The sequence below is a fragment of the Lissotriton vulgaris genome, chromosome 2_1 (assembly GCF_964263255.1).
Source record: "Lissotriton vulgaris chromosome 2_1, aLisVul1.2, whole genome shotgun sequence".
NCBI lineage: Eukaryota > Metazoa > Chordata > Amphibia > Caudata > Salamandridae > Lissotriton > Lissotriton vulgaris.
Window position 1 is genome coordinate 1,455,535,526 of NC_141687.1, and position 6,593 is coordinate 1,455,542,118.

General features: G+C 51.6%; 1 non-coding gene across 1 annotated transcript; it reads left to right on the forward strand.

The window, feature by feature from the left end:
- Positions 1-1,781: 1,781 nt before the first annotated feature.
- Positions 1,782-1,888, forward strand: LOC147732750 (U6 spliceosomal RNA). The gene has a single exon (XR_015308840.1). It is a non-coding gene; the product is annotated as a U6 spliceosomal RNA (small nuclear RNA).
- Positions 1,889-6,593: the final 4,705 nt, after the last annotated feature.

Sequence of the window (6,593 nt, forward strand, 5' to 3'; positions counted from 1 at the left end):
CTTTGGGGGATTTGTATAATAATGGGGTTTTCCAATCACTAGACAAGTTGAGCTATATTAGCCATCCAACATTGTTATTTAGCTTTAACTACTACAGGCTGCAGAGAGCGGTGAGGGAACACTTTCCTACATTCCGGTAGGAGCCGCAGACACTGGCCCCACTGCAATTGATCCTGGCAGCTCCTACCGCCACGCATTTAGTTTCCAGATTATACGCGAGCCTTCAGGGGGACATTTGAGGGAACACTGAAAGGATGAGGGACAAATGGTGCACACTATTGGGAGATGAGCTGTCTGAGGGAGAATGGGAAACAACATGTTCACTAACTAGTATGCTGACGCCCAATGGAAACCTCAGGATAATTCATTACAAATACATACACCAAATGTACTACACACCTGAGAAGCTACATAGGTATGGTTTGCGCGAGGACTCACGCTGTGTAAGATGTAAGAGAGAAAATGCTGATTTTTATTCATCTTGCCTGGCACTGTCCCGTTGTGGCAAGGTTCTGGTTAAGAGTGGTGCAGGCTATCGGCGAAATGCTAGCTGAGAGTCTCGACTCTACGATCAAACTTTGTTTGTTGGGCCTGGTCCCACAGCTCAGGGCGAAGAAGCGTATGTTTTGTGTGATTGCACTGTTATTGGCCAAGAGGAGGGTATCAATGCATTGGAACGGGAAAATGGGTCCAAAGTTGCAAACTTGGCTAGAAGATTTAACCTATTGCCGGGATACACTGGCAACATACGAGGAGGAATTACCGGCCAGATCACGCCCTAAGGACTACTGGATATATTTGAGGAACTATCTGCAGGCGCAGGCGCTTGCCCAAGGCGAGTAATACAGATAGGCTGAATTGTTGTATGGATGCTTCAGAGATGCAACGTTTGTCATCTTTCAGGTGTGGGGGGAGAATGCTGTGACACAGTGTTTAAGAGTTGTACTAGTTCTTACCTTATGTTGCTCCTGTGGTTTCGGGAGCGGATAAAATATAAAATGTAAGAGTATAGATTTGCTATAATGTTTGTGATGCACTGCACGATCACGCAAATGCCATTTATTGAGACGCCGCCGGTCCCATGGATGTCGGCTGATGGGCTGTGTACAACTACTAACATAATGTATTTTCTATACATGACTGTAGCCGGCCGGATGCGGTTGTAGGCGAGAATTTGTAACTTCATTACCCCCTCATGGGTCCTCCCCGTCCCAGTCCTTACCACGTGAGGCAGTCCTGCCTCTACCCAGCCAATCAAAACACCAGAAATCCAAAGGTCGAAGGTGACATAAGCCCCTCCCACCCACCGCCATGCCTGTTTTTTTTCTGCTCCGACGGCTGTCGGAACGCTGGTGCTCCCGGTTCCTGCCTCTGTTCCTGTTTGCTTCTGGGTGGTTTGGCGGTGCCGTGAGTATTTCTTTTGCATTTTTAAATGCTTCTGTATGGTCTTTTCATGTTTTTACAGGCGCGGCCGCTCCGGTCCTCCGGCCGGCCACGCTCCTGTTCTGGGGTCAGGATGCTCCCCGTTCATGTGCTGGGCTGGGGCGGGGAGCCCTCCTGGTGTTCTAACCCCAGGTCGTTCCGGCGCTGGTGCTTTAGTGCAGTGGCCGGCCCCTGCGGCCATGTTCTTCATATGTGGCTGTGGGTGGAGACTGCAGGGCTGCCCTCTTTGTTTCTTTTCTGTTCTCACATATGAGATTGCTGTTTGGGGCAGTGTTTCCTGGAGGTTGCTGGGCACTTCCTTTCAATTCCACCACCAATGTGTGTTGGGTGTTTTCCTGGTGCTCGCTTCGGCAGCACATATACTAGGCTTGGAACGTTACTGAGTAGATTAGCATGGTCCCTGCACATGGATGACATGCATATTCGTGAAGCGTTCCATATATGGGGGTTTACTCCTTTACTCGCCATGTTTGAGGGGGACTTCCTCTCCGGTGCATCCACGGAGCTGTTGCTCATTGGTAAGTCAGGAACAGACTAATTTGCATACAGTCAGGTTCTGAAACTGGGATGGTGCAGTGAGCTAAAAAACGGTGTTGGATCTAGCCCTGATCTTTTGACTGGGTGAGAGCTTTCTGTTTAATTCAGAGACTCTGTCCCTCACCACCCCTTTTTGTAAATACATTGGTAAGTCATATGCCTCTGGTGTCACGGGCTATCATGTGCTGAGGGTTCAAGTCCTGCCTATGCTGTCAATGTGACTTGGGATGTTCATTTTCATGCTGTGCTTTGGAAATTTGCATTCTCTTTGTCCACGTAGCATCTTTTGCAGTTTTTCTTGGACTGTTTTGCGCTGTCTGCGCTGCTGGTGCATGGGGCTATGCCATCATCTCTTGTTGGTGGGATCGTGGACGTTTTTTCCCTGTTGGGGTATACATTCGGGGATGGTCCATGAGATTTCTGGCGTTTTGTTGCTGGGTCTTTCTCCCTGATTCATTTGCTCCGGCGGGGTTTATTCCCATTTTTTACTGGCCATTTCGTGCTGTCCTGTTGGCTGTACTGGCTGCGGTGTGGCTTGGCATTGCCATGCGGGGTGTTCCTCTCTTTCTGGGGACACGATTTCGCCTGGCGGTCTTTGTCACCTGGTATCCTCCATTTTTCTTCTTTTTTGCGCCTTCTCCCTCGGTCTTCGGTGGCTTCTTCCCTGGAGGTCCGGGTTGGGCGGTTGGTGGATTCCGCTCTCAAGAGTTCGTATGCTGCTTCTCCTTTTTGGGGTGTATGCTTGCTCTTTTTCGGTCTGTGCTTTCTTAGGGGTCCCTCCTTCCGGTCCCGGAGGGTTGGGCCTTGTCCTCAGCTACCGGGGCGGCGGGGGCTTGTGAGATTTCTCTCTGGCCTGCGTTTTTGTGCTTTGCCATTCCCCTAGTGCCTTGGTCCTATGCCTGCATTTTTTGCACTACGTTTGGTTCCCTGCCTCTGCGGCGCCTGCTGCTGCCCCTGAATGTCCGTCGGATGGGTTGTGCCCGGGAGGAGTCTCCGTGGCCTGGTGGTTGCATCTCTTCCTCTTCAGGTTATGTGTTCCACTCCTGGTGTTGACCTGCTTGTGGGTCGCCTATCTCCTTTGGTGTCATTGGTCCGGTCTGCTTTGAGAATGGTGATTCCTGTTGGTCGTCATTCTTGGTTGCCGGTTTCCATTGCGGGCCGTCCCCCTTTTAGGCCATTCTTCTTTGGCGTCGGCCAATTTTTTGTCGCTACGCTCTGTGGTGCTGGTTTCAGGTGATGGAGTGGGGCCGGGGGTCCTCTTTCTCTCTGTTCCAGGTCCTTTCTGTTCGGTTCTGCCTCCCTGGGCTTTGGTCGGGTTGGTGCGGCTATGTCCCTTTCGGTTGTGCCCCTTGCAGCCCGGTTTTCCCCTCTTCTTGGTGGGTAATTTTGGCTTCCCTTGGTGTGGGAGTCTCGTGATTTTCTCGTTCCCCTCCATCCGGCTGCTCAGAGGTTTGCGGTGGTTGAGTTCCGTTTCCTGTTTTCAGGTGTTTCCTTTCGGTCTCTCTCATGCTCCTCTGGTTTTTTCCACGGTGCTGGCTCCTGCTGTGGGGGTTTGCTGGCCTGGTTCCGGTTTCTGGGGTCGTTTTGGGTCTGGCCGTTCCTCGTCTGGTTCCTGTTCGGGGGCTTCAGTTCCTCGGGACCAGTTTGACGCTTTGCTGGGGGCTGTTTCTCAGTGCTCGCTTCAGCGGCTCGTATGCTTTCTGTTGGGCGTTGCTGGAGGGGGTTGACATGGTCCCTGCGCTAGGATGACACGCTTTTCATGAGGCGTTCCATATATCCGGATCTGTTCTCTGTCCTGTTGGATCTTCTGCGGGTCCTACTGGGTCTCCCTCCTGCCCCGGCTCGGGGTTGGTTTTGTGTCCGGCAGATGGTGGTCGCCTCCTCGGCTGTGGTTCCTTGGGCTCTTGTGCACCTCGTGTCCTTGGTGTTTCTTCTGATGACTTGTTGGGTCCTTTGTCTTGCTGGTTGCGAGGCTCTGGTTCCTCTCTCCCCTGGTCTGGTGGCTTTGCTCTCCTGACCTGGTGTGGGGGGTGCATTTCTGCTTTCCTCTCTTCTCTTGTTGTCCTTGGATGCCTGTCCTTGGGTTGGGGGCCCCGTTGGGGTCCTTGGTGGCCGGCTTGTCTGTTGTTCGGGCTGGCGCTCTGGGGGCTCGTTGTTGTTTGGGCCTTCTTGGGGGGTCCCGGTACGTGTCTCTGTTCCTGCGGGCTTCCCTGTCTTGTGTCTGGGCGGCGACTTCTCTGTTGTCTTTCAGAGGGTCTTGAGAGGCATCCCTGTTACGGCGGTTGGTTTCTTTACTGGATTGGTACTCTGGTTGTGCCTTCTTTTGGTGGCTTAGGCCGCTTCCTGCCGTCCTCTGTTTGGTGCTGTCTGGTGCTTGTTTCGACGGGACATGTCCTTTTGTTGGGACATTGCGTAGGTGCTTGGGACTGTGCGCTGGTGCTTGGAATGGCCCTGCGCTGGGTTGTCTTGCTGCTCCGTGTAGCATTCCCTCTGTCTGTTCCTCTGTTCCAGGTCCTTTTGTCTTTGGTTTGGGAGTCTTGGTTTGGTCATTTTTGCTTCCCCTCCTGTTGCTCTTCTCCCCCGGTTTTTGTTCCGGGGTGGTCTGTCCTCGGGGGTTGCTCTCTCGTTTCCTTGGCCTTCGGGTTTTCTGTATACCTTGCCTCCTGTTTTTCTCCTCCCGGGCGCTCTGCGGAGGTTTGGGGGGTGTCGGTGTTGTTGGGTTGGCCTTGCTGTTTTTGGTTTCCGCTCCTGCTGTTGCTGTTGGGAGTCGGATTTGGCCAGCCTCCCTTGCCTCCGGCTCTGCTTCTGGGTCCGCAGCTGTCTTTGCCCTGTCTTTGGCGCTTGCTTCTGACTGCCTGTCTCTTGAGCGGCTGTCTTTAGCGTCTTTGGGCTGTTCTTCTGTGGTGGCCTGTGGCATGTGTTGGTCGCATTGGCCTTCCGCTCTTTGGAGCTGTGATGCACTTTGGGGCTCTTTTGTTTCCTGGTGCTCTTCTCTTGGTCGGAATCCATGGTGGGGTTCCTGTTTCTGTGCTGGTTTCTCCAGCTTGGGTTTGTTGTTGGGATTTTTCCCCTTCCGCTTTGTCTGCTCGTTGTCGGCGGTTTGTGCTTGTCGGGGCCTGGGGACTTCCTCGGTGGTTGTTGCCCTTTGGTAGGTCAGCTTCTTCGGAGCTTTTGCTTCGTTGTCCGGGCTCTCCTGTTCTCATTTCTTCTTTGGGCCTTGCCTGCTGTTTTGAGTGGTCTGCGGTTGCCCCTTTCATGTCCTTGTTAGTGGTGGACGTGTTGTGGTTGTCCACTGCAGTGTTTTTTTTTGCTGGCCTTCTCTTCCGCTTGTCGGTTGGGTGCCTTGCTCGTTTTGTTTCCTTCTTTGCAGTTTCTGCAGGTTTGAGTTGTTTTGCGGCTTAGATCGGGCTTTTCTGCCTGTTTCTTCGTGTTTCCTTTTGCGGCTGGAGGTGTTGCTTCCTGTTTTGCCTGCTGTGGGGGTTTCTCCTGTTCCCCTTCTTTGGGTGTTCGCGGGGCTCTTCTGTTTTGCCTCCGATGTTCACTACAGTTTTGGGTTTCTCCTACCCTGTTTGTCTCCTGTGGGTTCTGTGTCTGCTTCCTGTGCTGATGGGGGCGGGGTCTCTATCCTGGTGCTTTGTGGGGTGGCCTTTTGGCGGTCCCGTCACACTTTTGTGCAACATTCTCGGCTTGATGTTTTCTTGCCTCTTCTGACGGTTTTTGTTGGCGTCTTGTACGCTGCTGTTCGTCGATGCTTTATTGTTTGAAGTTTTGTACTTTTGCATGGATCCCTGGTGTCCTGCGTTTTTTCTTCTTGGTTCTCTGCTTGTGAGTTCCTCACGTGGTAAGGACTGGGACGGGGAGGACCCATGAGGGGGTAATGTCTTATTACTTACCGGTAATCTTCATTACCCCGATTAGGGTCCTCCCCGTCCCAGTCCTCTTCCCTCCCTCCCTCCCGCTGTGTTTGTGTCTGAGTCTTGTTGATAACAGGCATGGCGGTGGGTGGGAGGGGCTTATGTCACCTTCGACCTTTGGATTTCTGGCGTTTTGATTGGCTGGGTGGAGGCAGGACTGCCTCACGTGGTAAGGACTGGGACGGGGAGGACCCTAATCGGGGTAATGAAGATTACCGGTAAGTAATAAGACATATGTGTATCTGGAATAAACATCTTACACCAAAAAAAAAAAAAAAAAAAAAGTATGTGTAAGTTTCCTTATAAGTAAGGTGGTAGTGGGTGTATAGCTGTATATGCAAATAAATGGATGTTCAATAGTTTATTTGCATGTGTGAGTGCGTGTGGGAGTAACTTTTGGATGACTGTCGGTGTGTAACAGGATGTATAGGTGTATCACTACATATGATGAGTGAGTATATGTATGAGTGACTATATAGAACTGTTGGTGAATGAGTGGATGTGTATATAGATGGCGGAATTACTGAATTGGTTGTTGTAACTGGTAGGGAAATCTCTATGTTTTTGAAAATGTTAGTTTCTATTTTTGAATATGTGTTTCAAGGGTTACATTACACTGAAAGGAGGTCTGTCACTCTGTCACAAGGATGGTGTCATCAGTGATGTCATGAGTGATATCACTGACCATGTCATGAGTGA